Here is a 14,216-nt window from a genome sequence, read left to right on the forward strand (position 1 = left end):
CAGGTGCCAGTGACTCATCAGGGAAAAAGATGTGCTGGCCCCTGTGAACACCATTTGCTGACTGACAGCTGGCCCCTTCTCTGTGATAGACAAATTCTTCACTGCCTGTGTCCTTGGCAGAAATGGCTATGTGAAGTCATGATCATGGGAGCAGGTATTGCTTTTCCGCCTGAGCCTTATTCTAGAGACTGAGAACTGAGACCTCTGGGTACCACTTCCAGTGCAGAGGCAGTTGCCCTGCAGGTATCAATGAGATGATGTCCCTGGACCACAGACCACACCCCTATTCAGTGATATGGCTCAGTTATCCTCACTGTCTGTGATATCCCTCTTATCCTAGACTGCACTTGACCTACTGCCCTGTTGCTGTCCCAGAATCAGGGCCCCCCTGGCATGGGTAGTCACTCAGCCACAGCCTCACTAGCACTGAGAGTGCTTGGGGGGCATCATGGGCATTGAGAAGCCCCGTAGATATGTGGTGTGATGTACCCAGGATGTTACTGTCATACTTGCGGGGCACAGATAGATCGCTGTGGTCTACCTCTTTCTAGTAGGAACCTTCTCTCAGTGAGGATGAGACAGGGTGGCACCTTCCTCTCTTCTCCTCTGACACTTGCTTTCTCAGGGTCTGGGGGCCTTGGCAGCTTGGGTTTGAACTAAGGGGTGGGATATTTATGGGTGGGGCAAAATTGAACTGGACCTACCTCATGCAGAATACCATCTGCTCCATGCTTCCTTCCTGGAAAAAAGGTGGACATTGGGGCTGTGCTGAGCACCAGTCTCCAGGATTAGGATGGTTTTGTCAGGAACAGGACTGTGCTGGGAGAGATAGCCCAGTCTTGGGTCTAATCCTAACCTGAAGAAGCTCCAGCATGGGGCCAAAATGGGGTTTCTGCAGGAGGGATGGGGGGCCAGGGACCTGGATTGTCCTCCCAGAGTTACCTAGCAAGTCCTGAGTTGCTTCCAGGACACACTGCAAGGCACATAGGAACAACACTCAGCATGGCACACTGTGTGTGGGGGGAGGGGGTGTCGGGATGGAGGGTGGATGGTCCTAATACAGCAGGGCCTATGCTAGATAGTCAGGGTGCCACCACGGCCACAGCCCACCCCCAAAGTCTCTCTTGTAGCCATTCCTGAATCTAGTCCTCTCAACAAATGAGGTGTGCCCAGCCAGGGGGAAACTGGTCCTTTCCTACGGATCTCTTCACAGCCTAGGCAACCTTCGGTGTGGTTCTACCTTCCCTATTTGTCTGCCAAACACTTGCCCGCCAAGGCCGGGCATCCCGGAAAGCTCTGGATGCTCCATCCGTGGCAGAACCATGCCCATGGCCCAGGTCACTCTGACAGAGTTCTTTCATGGGGCCCCTCTCACTACACTACCCCTCCCCGCTTGAAGCTGCTACCCAGTCAGCCCTGGACAAGTCATTCCAGGTCACCACTCTGAGCGGAGGTGGGGGGGTTTACTCCATCCCCTGCTGACCTATTATCTGCTATTCAGATCTCATCCATGGGTCTCTGGGAACTCCACGGAGACTCCCCAGCCCGCCCTGCCCCAAGCCCTTAATTGTCAGCAGACGCCAGGCCTGTGATCTGGTTCAGATCCCAAGTCATGCATCCCCTGTGAGCAAAGGGAATCAGCGCAAGACCCTTGCAGGCTCCACGGGCTGGCAAGCGCTCCAGCCGCACTGATCACATTAAATGACTGAGAACATCAGATCTGGACTTTATGGCTGGGAGATGGAGGACAAGCTGCAGCCAGTTAATATCACCATGGGACAGTAGAACCCCCGCGGGGCTCTTGCTGTCTCAGTTGGTTCCGTTTCCCAGGAGGAAAAGCTAAGGGTGGAGAGTTCAGATGACCGGCTTTGTAGTACTGACTGTTGCACTGAATGGCAGAGCCCAGGACTCCACCCCTTCCCCAGCTCACCTCCACATCACTCACACCCACCTGCTTCTTTCCAAATGTTATCCTTAAAGCAATATTAATTTTTTTCTGCTAAGGGAAAAAAATACTTATTTTTTTTAAAGATAATTTCTGACGTCAGAATTCCTCCTGGGAAAACACCATGTTGTCAATATTTTTTTAATTCTTTTGCATGTATGATCTCTGTGTATGTGTATTTGTATGTATTTGGAGGTCAGAAGACAACCTTAGATATTGGTCTTGACCTTCCACGTTGACACAGGAACTCTTGTTCGCTACTGAGTACTCCTGGCTTGCTGGCCTAAGAGCTGCTTTGCCCACTGAGCCACCTCCCAGCCCCCGGCTGTCATTTTTATCAAGTGAAAAAGAGAGACTTCTGCACGTTCATGCACAGACAGCCATGAAGGCAGCCAGTGGCCGTAATATTTCTCCCTGATCATCTCTTGCTTTCTTTAGTCCCACAGCATCATTCCAACTTGAACTTACAGTGACCCTGCATAGACTTTCTTCCCTCGGGGGCTATCTCATGACCCCTGGGGTAGGGACATCACTGTAGAGCCACCAGGGTTTGCCTCTGTTGGAAACCCAAGTGACTGGGCTAGCACAGCTTGGATATCAGCCGAGCAGCTTGACACTGTCAAACACACAAGCATCCGTTCAGCTACTCACAAGGCTGGAGACTTCGGATTCTCCATTGGAAGAGGGCAGGGGGTTTTGTTTATCCTTCAGAAACTGGACAGGCCTGAGGCTTCTCATCTCCCTCCCTGTCCCTGCCTCTGGCCTGGACCTGTTCACATGCTCAGGCCAAGCGTATGACATTGACACATGGCTTGTGAGGTCACATAGGCCACTCAGCTGTTTTCTTCACTTGAATTCACTTTTATTCTTTCTCATATTCCACCTGTGATTGGTCCTTCACGCTGTGGGGAATCCGTATTGTGCCTGTAGTTAGACAAACAGGCTGTTCTCTAAATCTCGCTGTCTTTCCAGGCAGCGGTGTGGTCCTGGCTACTGGAAACACAAGGCACTGAAAACAGCTCTAGTGTGAACCCAACCCTGGAGTGAGAAGAGCTGAGAATGAAGACCAGTGAGCAAGGTGAAGCATCATGGCTGTCGTTTGTCGCCAGGCTGTTTGATGACCCTAGGAACACTGATTGGGGAGAAGGTAAATGACCGTCTACCTCTCCTTGAGATACTGTAACGAGGGATGACAAGAGAACACTCAGTTCCCTGGACTGGCTCAGGCTTCTCACCCCCATCTCATGCCCTGTACTAGGGTCCCTACACTGGGAATGCTCTCCCACCCACTGCGGTCAGGTGTGCCGGCCCTCCGAGGAACAGCTCCTCCCAGACTGGATGCTGTGTGATTTTCCCTCCACGGCAGTTAGCGCTCTGTCAGGAGAGGTTCCCACGTCAGAGCCTCTGCTTCCTCCGACCAGAACCCCTCAGCCAAGAAAGGCACCTCCCTCCCAGTGAAATGCCAACTGCAGCCACTCAGGAAAACAAACTCTGTCCCCTTTCCCATAGCTCTATTCACGGTGGATGCAAGCTCCACTCTCTCATTTTCCCGACTGATAACCCATCACAAATGTTCTTTGCTTTGCTTTGTAATCGCCAGGGTTATCTGGGAGGCGATGTAGGACTCTTAACACTGGGTGTGGTGTGCCTGAACCGCTCAGCATTCCCCCGCTAACCAGCGGCATCCAGTTTACTTTATGAGTTGCATAATTCTGCAATAAACCTCTTCGTGCATCGGCCTTTGTTCATTTTGGGAATTTTCTTTTAAAGTGATTTCCCAGAAATATCACCATGAGGTCAAACAGAACAAACAATTTCACGGTTCCTATTATGTTCTGCCAAATGTCTTTCCAGATAGCTGGGCTCCTTCTGTGGTGCCTGGGAGTGTGGGTAAGGGCAGGTGGGGCATTGGCTCCCTCCTTCATGCTGAACTGGATAGGATGGTGGTCCCCGACTGAGGTGTCTGGTGCTCTCCCGGGAGGTGAAGATCAAGGGCTATTGAGCACCCTGGAGATGGTGCTGACTCAGACTGAGGAGCCGAAGGAAAACATGGCACCTAGTCAAGCTTACTCAGCCTCTGGCTGATGGGCCAAGTTAACAAAGACACTGACCGAGATGCACACTGGAGAAGCAGGCTGAACCAGGGTCCTGTCTGGCGATAAGGGACCAGATTTTTATCAAAACACTCTAGAGTGAACTACTAGTTAGCGCCATGCTTTTACCCAGAGTTCCTGAGATCAGTGTGGTATTGTATTGGTGTCACCCACAAGGTGTACTTTTAGAAAGTCCCCTGATGAGCATCTATATAAACAGGGGAGTTAACAGTCATAATTCCCAGATTAGATCAAGGATCTAAACTCATATTGATGTGAAATGGAGAAGCAAATAATGAAGAGGAGGGTCTCTGCCTCAAAGCAGAGAAAGAGGTCATAAACGAGACACAGCCAGGCAGGGTGGCACACACCTTTAATTCCAGTACTTGGGAGGCAGAAAGGAGACCTCTGTGAGTTCAAGACTACCCTGGTCTACAGATAACCAAAGCTACACAGAGAAACCCTGTCTTTAAAAAGGTAATGATGATGATGATGATGATGATGATGATGATGAAGAAGAAGAAGAAGAAGAAGAAGAAGAAGGTAAGAGAAAGAAAGAAAAGAAAGAAAGAAAGAAAGAAAGAAGGAAGGAAGGAAGGAAGGAAGGAAGGAAGGAAGGAAGGAGAAAATGAGAAACCACAAAACTTGGGACCACTCCCCTGCCGCCATTGAAGTGATCTCAATGGGCCTGAGGTGATGACTGAGTGTTGGAGGGGAAAGAGGAACTTCTCATTCTGGCCACACAAGTGCAAGCTGGGAACAGGGTATGACCTGGTGAGGAAAGTAGATGAGTCACTGAGAAACTAGATGGTGGGCACAACGGCTTCACGTGTCCTGTGAAGTGCCACCCACATCATGGATCCACAAATAACCACTGACTGCGTGGAAACAACCCTGAGTACACTGCCCACCAGACCCATCCTTTGCCTCTTACAGATGACCCCGTAACCCAAACTGCAGCCACATTCAGAGCTGACATGGCTGTGGTTTAGGCTACAGACATAGCATAACAATGCAGAGGTTACCCAGATCCGGGTGTGGGCTGGACAGTCCCAGCTGTGAAGGAAAATACTGGGGCACTTAGGAAACATAAGTGTTACCTGTAGATGTAATGTCAGTGTTTACTGTCTTAGTAAGAATATTCTTCCAGAGTACACACAAATTCTCAAGCAAAGAACATGACCTCTGAAATTTATTCCCAAACAGCTTACAGGAAAATATATATTCAATGCATATTGAAGTATATTTAAGGTACATGTTATATACATTTATTGCCTATAATTTTTATCAATATCATCTGCCTGTTACTTATCTATCAATGTTATCTATAATATAGTCAATGTATAATGTATCTATCATCTACCCATCTATCATCTATCTTATCTATTAATATCTATCATCTATCTAACATCTATCATCTCTCTATCTAGCATCTATCTATCTGATTACCTACCTATCTAGCATCTATTTATATACCTACTTACATACCTTCCATCTATCTAACTATTCCCCTATCATTTATCATGACAAATCTAATAGGGGAAGATGTCCACCAGTATTTGATTGTGGTCCTGTGGAGGGAGCAGATTCTTTGAGAGGTGGAACCTAGGAAGAGGTCACTGTGGCAATGTCCTTAGGCAGGACCAACCAAGGACCCCAGTCAGTTTCTAGGGAAGAAGGCTGTTAGAAAATAACAAGATGGCTTCTGTCTGTTCTCTGGCTCCCTGTCTTGCCATGTGACCTCTCTCTCAAAGGTTCCCACTTGCGATGCCATCTACCATGTTGTGACCCAGCAAAGGGGCCTCATTCATGGCAAATAAATAAATAAATAAATAAATAAATAAATAAAACAATTAGGTCCCAGTCTCAGGTTCTCAGCCTTCAGAACTGTTAGCCAGCTAAAACTCTCTTCTGTCTAACGTACCTGGCCCCAGGTATCTCGTCATGGCTGTGGAGCACTGACTTCTATAAGCAGGAGAGTGGCACTGTGTTTATTGGTGATTGGGTATTCAGAAAGCTATGGCAGTTTCGCACTGAGGACAGTCCTTAAACTTAGGCCTTTCTATCCAGCTAAACTAACATTTATAGGCAAGGGCAAAAGGAAGGTAATTTTTAGACATGTTGGTCTTGGAAAGTTTGCCACAGAAAAGTCTCTTCTGTAGGAAAAGTAGTTGATTAAATAATTTATTAAAGCAAAGGCTAAAACAAAAGAAAGCAAAACAGTGTGTACAATAATTTGTGTCGAGTCCTAAGTGATTTCTGCATGCTGTGGGAAAGGTTTGGATTGAAAGAGAACAGAGGGGAAATGCCAGTGGCCTTGGTGACCTGCCTTGTCCAGAGAGCAGCAAAGGATGATGGGAAGCCTAGGAAAAGGGTCTGGAGAAGATGCATAAATATGAATCCGAGGAGTGATCACCAAGAGAATCATGGTATAAGTCAATGTGTTAAAGCTGCAGGAAAAAAATCTATTCAGTAGACGTTAGGAAAACAAAAGTATATCGAATACAGAAATAAAGTTCATGAAATAATACAGTCGAAGTAGTTAGGAGTATAGAACAAAACATAATAACTGTGACTACGCTGTGCTAATCATTCATCAAGAGAAGAAACTCTCAGAATACACACATTTAAAGATAGTCTAAGCTATTATCTATCCAAGACATAAAAGAAAGAATAGGATGGAAATGTGTAGCAGCTAAAATCTTAACACAGTGCGGAAAGGATACAAGGATGTCAGGCCATTGAACACACGAGGAAAGGTCCTGCCAGATGGTGGAGGGCCATTAAGGAATCTATCAGAGGAGATGCTGAGCTGTCCAATTTGTCATGAGCAGCTCCGCCGATGTGGAGCCAGGAGTCTTGTGGCAGATGAACCGAGGGACTCTGCTTGAACAGTCGAGTATGAGGGCGTGAATCTCTGTGGCCACTCGGGGCGCAAGAGCGTCATTCATGCCAGAAGGACTGTGGTAAGTGACGCACAGACAGATGAGAGCTGGCATATCGATAGATTCCAGCGGCACCATAGGAAAATTCTAGAAGCCAAAACACGGGCTAAGGAAAATGGGTAGGGTGAACCTGGGAGAGGACATGAGTAAAGACAGGGACTCGAGGGGAGCCATGTTAGAGGAAAGGGAGAGAGACAAATCTGGCCCAGCCTCAGCACCATTGCAGCCTTGGAAGCTCAGTCTGGACAACGACAGCTGTGCACATGAATACGTGGATTCTGGGTGCTATCTTTAAGTATGCTTGGAGTCATGTGTACACTGCCCACTTTCCAGGCACCAGGAAACGCAGCAGTGGGTTCGTTCTTCTCCAGCATTGGGGTCCCTTTGCAAGCCATCAGCTTTATTACGCTAGAAATAGTTGTTGTACAATATTACATGCTTTTTCAAAGTTGGCTTGCTTTGACTCGTATGCACCCGAAAAATAAAGCTAACTCCATTCTTGGTGACAAACTGAGTTCATTTGTTAGGTAACTAATTGAACAAGTATTTCATACACAATCGCCCGATGCTCCCATTCTGCGGCAGCCACATCCTGTCTGGGGACCCTGGGAAAAAGGGTGGGGATCTGATCTGCATGGTTATTGGGTTGCATTTGGGGTATCCAGAAGTAAGGATAAAGGGAAGCAAATAGACCCTCATCAGCTGGACACCAAGAGTGTGTATTGTCAGTACAAAGCCAGGAGGCAGCCTCTGGAGAGGGTCTCTCATGGGACCAGTGTGATTCTCTCGTTCTCTAGACCGGAAGTCCCCACCTGTGAAGCCAATGCATCTCTAACAGCAGCAAGAGCGTGCAACAAGCTGGGCGTGGAACAGAATCCAGCAGGTTTGGTGGATGAAGGATTCTCGCCTATAGGGAGCACAGGGCCTTGGACACTCAGACCTCATGGTCTGTGTCTACTCACAGCTTGGAGGGTCAAAGCGCTGAGAACTAGAAAGAGAATTACCTACCTTGTGATGGCCAATGTCAGGAAGGGCAGAGAATAACCATGGGAAAGTCAAGCACAGTGAGGCAGCAGCAGGCATCCAGTAGCTTCTTCCTCAGGATGTAAAAAGACCCTTATGGGACCCCAGGGCAGCCCATCTCAAAGGTTCCCTCCCTACACATGGATGGAGACCTTGGCCAGGCTCTTCTCTCCTTGGCCAGGCTCTTCTCTCAGCTGCCTTTCCTGCCTGCTTTGGGTAAGAAAGGCTGAGACCCTAAGACCCAGCGCTATGCCTACTGGCACCTGCACCTGCCCCAAGGCACCGAGCAGGACCCTCTAGAGAGTTTCTTCTTCCTGTTGTTGCCAGAACATAGCAGAAACTCCTCCCTACACTGAGTCCACTCCTCAGCTCCTTGCTAAGTTGGAAATGAAAGGTGAAAGTTGGATTCTTCTGCCTCTGGCTACTCTGTGTTCCACTAGATACAGGGTCTGTATAGTCTATATAGTGCAAGTGGGACTCATTGGAAGGAGCTGTCAGGGATAACGCTGTCTGGGGTAGAGGCCCTCACAGTCCTCATCAATGTCAGGAACACACGCTCTCCCATGAGTTTCTGGGAACTGGCATTCAGGAGCAAGTAAGGGCTAATGACTTAAAGATGCTATTTGCAAGCCAAGCAAGAGGCCCATGGGGCATTGTCATTGTCCCTAGGGCTCTATGGGTCCTGGTACCTACAAGAATGATGCTGGCTATTCATCGATAGCTTATGCCACCGAACAACAATGATTTGCCTTAACCCTTGTGCTTGAGAATACCCGAGGCTTCTCCACCCACAAGCACAGCCTCTTCCTTGAACAAAGGCCAAGGTCCCTATAAAGAACGTTTTACTTGGCAAGAAAGAAACCTAAGGCCCTACAGGTGGCAATGGGGGGGGGGGCTATGCTCTTCCTCCCCTAAGCTTCAGCAAAATGCACAGGCCTTCCTGGGCCTCTTGGGATGAGAGGTACGTGTAGTGACATTACTGTGAGCGTTGGTGTGTACCTGTGCTCCTCATCACACACACATACTGTGAGTGTGCTAGCACAAGGGCATATTGAACGTGTGTGCAGCTCTGGAAGTGCCTGTGCACATGGGCCAGGGAGCTGTGTTCTCTTGAGTGTGCCACATTCTTATGTGAGCACGGTTGAGGGTTGGAAGACTGTGGCCTTGTCCCATCTTGCCTTCACCCACAGGCACGGAGGAAATCCCCTGAGTTCACGGCCTAGCTTATCCCACCTGCCCTCTAGCAGGTACTGTAGACATGGTGTGCTAGGAAAGTTCCAGCTCCTATTCCCCAGGGCCTGTCTTCCCTGGGTGGGCTGGCCAAGAGTCATTCCAATTCAATGTGCACCTGAGTGCTGTAAAATGCTCTCTGTTCATGGTGGCTCAGAGCCATGGATGGCAGAGGCCATGAAGCAAGCAGCCAAGGAACGGGCATCCACGTCAGCCACTTCAGGCTATCTACCAGGGATGCCAATGAGTTCTTCCCACTCACTGGGGACCTGCCTCCCACAGAGACACTCTGTGCTCATGACGGTGGGAAGAAAGGAGGGAGGCTGGCAAGGAGGGAAGATCATGGCTGACCCTGGGAGCTCTCCCGCCTGTCATTTGAGAAAGGTCTCCACTTCTTCCCAAGTACACAGAAGATGGACACTGGGGAGCAAAGGAAATAAGCCACCATCTCTAAAACAGTAGAACCTAGTACTGGGGTGAACTGGGAGGAACATCCTTGGTTCTTAACAACCTGGGACCGGTAAGTTTTGTTTGTTTGTTTTTCTATAGACCCAGAAGCCTTGAGCAGGCACCCGGGATGCTGTCTTAGAAATGTACCATTATTTTTACTACACCCAAAAGAATGCGGAAATCCTCTCTTTTGAACAGATGTCATTGTTCTGTTCCCAGGGACCTTTTGGAGATGTAGACTTGTCTTTGGGGGAGGAGAGATGTGAGAGACTCCACGGTAGGGGCTGTAGGGCTATTGGGCTCACTGTCAAAGGGCTAGGCTAATCTCTCCTCCTCTACACCCCCACAGTGACTCCATGGGGCCACTGATAAGTACATGCTGAACTTAGAGTGGGCTTGGGGTCCTGGGTGCCAAGGGTAGAACAAGTGTCTGCTTGTCTGGTACCGAATGATAGATGGAAACCCTTGCAAAAGCTGAAGAGCAAATACATTTCCAAAAGTTAGTAAATGAGATGCTCTCGACATCCAGGCTTCCTTCCACCCCCAGGTTTCCTTCAGATCTTTCTTTGGCTCTTGCTACAGCTCATCTGAGTCAACCGGTGAGAGCCAGCAGCCAGCCAGCCAGCGTGGGAACCAAAGATAGGCACCCTCCACGGCTTTCATGTTGGGGTCACGCACTGGAAAACAATCTTTTCAGGAGGTGGAAGAGAAGTTGGAGGGCTTGAGGGCTGGAGCAAAGTGTGTCGTTTAGACACACATTCTGTAGAGGGCTCCTGGCCTCCTCCAGAGCGCCTGCAGCAGGAGCATGGCAGCAATGGGCCAGCTCTTGACAGCAACCCCTCCCTGCCTTTGGCCTCTCAGTAGAGAAGTATGCAGTGGAGTTACAGGGAGCCCCACTTTGGTGGGGTGCAGACTGAGAGGTTGAGTGTGTGGGGGCAGGAGAGGCTCACTCTGGGAAAGAGAAGATTGCTTCACCCGCCCAGATCCTTTCATTAGACACGTCTGCGCAGAGGCTGCTGAGTGGCAGATGAAGCTGCGATACCGTTGTCAGCTGATGCCCTGCCAGGAACGAGGGCCAACCTGGAGCGGCAGTCCTGACGGGGGAGGCTCACTGGAGAGCAGCTCACTGGCCTCCCTTCAGGGAAAGATACTTTCCTCCAAAGTGACTCCAAGAAGAGAGGGAAAGGAGATGTCAGAAGATGGGAAAGGGTGAGAAGTGACTGTTGGGGAAGAACTTTCTGGTAACTGTACTGAGTGGGAATGGACCACAGTGTGTGCTTTCCGCCTCGGGAGTCAGGCCTTCTGCGCAAGGCCAACTTGTCTGTCTCTTACTGGGAAACTATCCTTGCACGTCAGTGGGCCAGACAGTCACAGAGCTGGCAGCCCTCGTCATGACCCGTCCCCAACAGGTAAGATGTGGCTGTGATGGGTTGACAGAAGCACCTCTGGGACTTGACAGGCACCCTAGGACACGCGGAGAGCTCTTCGCATTTCCACGTGTCTGGAGGTGAACACAGATGAAGTCATGAGCACATGGAAAGAACCCCCCCCCCCCACTGCCCCATGAAAAGTGGCAAACCGAGCTCCAGGCCAGGGAGATGAATACAACACAGAGAGCTGCCAGCCTTTTGAGAGCTGGACAGGGGATGGTGGGAACTGCCGAGTGTGCCCTTCCAAGATGGGGACAGGTATTTAGACTGGAGGACTCAGTGAGCAAGGTGGACACCCTGCCATCCCTCCTCACAGAGCTCTGGAGGAGTGACTGTGTCAGGCAGGTGTGCAGACGGGACAGCAAATTGTCACCACAGCTGAGGACAAGTGCACAGGACACTCAACTTTAGCTACAGTGTGAGGACTGCTCGCCAACTGCGTTGGGGCTCCTGGGCCTTGACTCACTGTGCTCTGAGTGCTGCCTTTTGAAGTGTCGTGGATGGAAAGAAAGAGAGGCTCAGTTTCACTTCAGAACCATGTGCTAGAAACTCAAAAGCCAGGCCCCGACAGCCCAGAGAGTCCTGAGTGCCTCCAGCAGAGCCCAGATGCCAGAAGTTACAGGCAACTTCTAGCAGTTTCCAGACTACAGAGCCAAAGGCCTGGGATGAGGAAACAGCCCCGTTCCCAGTGAGGCTTTCTCAGTGTGGCCACTCAGGCTACTGCTTCAGGGAAATTAGCCTCCCCGTCACTCCACAGTGAGAGGACGAAGGATGGGTGGGGCCTTCAATGGGACAGGCTGTATGTTCCAGAGAGCACCCAGTACAACAGTGACCCCACAGGACAAACCTTCTGTCTTCCAAAGCACTCACTGGGCCTGAGCATGTCACACCGAGCAGTTCAGCTCCCTCCTGCCGACCCACATGCCCTGGGCAGAACTGACTAGAGTTCAGCTGTACTCGTGCCTCGCCATGTCTATGCCCAGACAACACGCCCATGCAGCCGCCAGCCTACAGTGGGCAGGCTGGGACTCTGCTCCCTGGGCAGAGGACTCTCCTGGCAAAATATTTAGTTTAAGGCTCTACGCTCCACCTTAACCATATCCTCTTAAAACAGCTTAAGTGCCCCTCCTCTCCCTCTTCCCGCCTCTCTCTCTCTCTCTCTCTCTCTCTCTCTCTCTCTCTCTCTCTCTCTCTCACACACACACACACACACACATGCACAAGCACATACACACGAGAGAGAGAGACAGAGAGAGACAGAGAGAGAGACAAAGAGAGAGGCACACAGAGAGAGAGAGACAGACACACACACACACAGAGAGAGAGAGAGAGAGAGAGAGAGAGAGAGAGAGAGAGAGAGAGAGAGAGAGAGAGAGCCTATAGGCAGACTTCTTGGCCATTCATGGTCCACAGGAGCAGTGTCTGCCCCAGGACTCAGGATAAATGTTATCATTACTTCCGTTATCTCAGAAGTCTTAAACTGGCTCTGTGTTCCTGTCGAGCTGGACTTTTGTCTACTGCAGGAGAAGATCTTAAGAAGCACATGGTTCTTCCTCCAGCACCCAAGCCCAGACTCGTGCCCGCTACGCATTTGTTACCTTGGACAGGTGTGTCCCGGAAGCTCTGACTGGTGCACCAGGAGGACCTGATTCCTTGTCCTCAAACTGTCTTCAAGCTGCAACTATCAGAGATCATGAAGAGCTAATGATTAGAAAGAGGAAACAGGCAGGGAGGGATGGAAAACAGAGGATCATCTTCAAGCCTGACTCAAGTGCTCTGGAACAGACCAAACTCTGTGTCTGATGCCCCAGACCAAACTGTGTGTCTGATGCCCTAGATCAGCCTGTGTTTGATGCCCCAGACCGGTCTCTGTGTCTGATGCCCCCAGACCGGCTTCTGTGTCTGATGCCCCAGACCAGTCTCTGTGTCTGATGCCCCAGACCAGCCTCTGTGTCTGATGCCCCAGACCGGCCTCTGTGTCTGATGCTCCAGACCAGCTTGTGTCTGATGCTCCACACCGGCCTCTGTGTCTGATGCCCCAGACCGGCCTCTGTGTCTGATGCCCCACACCAGTCTCTGACTGATTCCCCAGATGCTTCTCCGCCCCCACAGAAATCGCAGTTAGTTAGCTGGGTGAGGTCTGTGGTTAGAGATCACAGGTGGTACCCTGTGATCTCGCATCCAGAGGAAGTGGCCACAGAATAGTGATGGTTTGAGAGGAACCTAGAATCCTAGAGACCAGAGGCGTGTGTGTGCTTCAGAGGAGGGCAGAAGGCCACAGCAACATTCTTGATGAGGTAGACACCACAAAGAAACAGCCGAGGCTGTGAGAAATAATGAAATTTGATTTTTCTCTGGACTGTACAAGCCTGTATGGTAATATAAACATCAGTAAATTACTACACTTGATTTCACCCTGAATCTGATGCCATTTTTAATGAGGCATAAAATACTGTGGTTACTCACCCATCACCCTGACAAAAACTTACATGTACTTGGCTTTATTTGGTATGACCCAGCCAGCTTGGCTTGAAATCTTCTGTTCTGCACTTGCTCTGGGAGAGAAGAAAGGAAAGAAAAAGGAGGAAGAGCAGAGAGGAGGAAGGGGGAAGATGAGGAAGAGAAACAAGAGGAAGAGGAAATGGGGGGGGAGGAAAGGAGAATGGAGGCAATGATGAAGAACTCACAGAGGTTGAGAAGCTGACAACAAGATGGTTGTGGTTATGGCTGGTCCCAAGAGCTCAGTGACCAGCACAAGGCTAGAGACAGCAGTGGTGGAACAGAGATACATGCAGGCTGCCTGTGCCCAGGATGGAGATGCTGCAGCAAGAAGACTGTCAACTGTGTCTTGACATCTTCCTAGTCCTCAACTGATCTTCACCTACGTGCCTCTATCCCACATTGGATGCAGTCCCACAGGAAAAAGAAAGGGGAAAACAACTTCTAATAGAGATGGTCAAATATTTCCTGTAGGGATTCTTCCAGAATCGGAGACTATACCACAGTCTCTCCAAGGCAGACAGAAATAAGAGCCGATAGGGTGGTAGACAATGAAAGGCAGGAGTAAGCTGCTGAGGGCCAGACAAAAATCAGAGGGAAA

The sequence above is a fragment of the Chionomys nivalis genome, chromosome 2, assembly GCF_950005125.1.
Source record: "Chionomys nivalis chromosome 2, mChiNiv1.1, whole genome shotgun sequence".
Taxonomy (NCBI): domain Eukaryota; kingdom Metazoa; phylum Chordata; class Mammalia; order Rodentia; family Cricetidae; genus Chionomys; species Chionomys nivalis.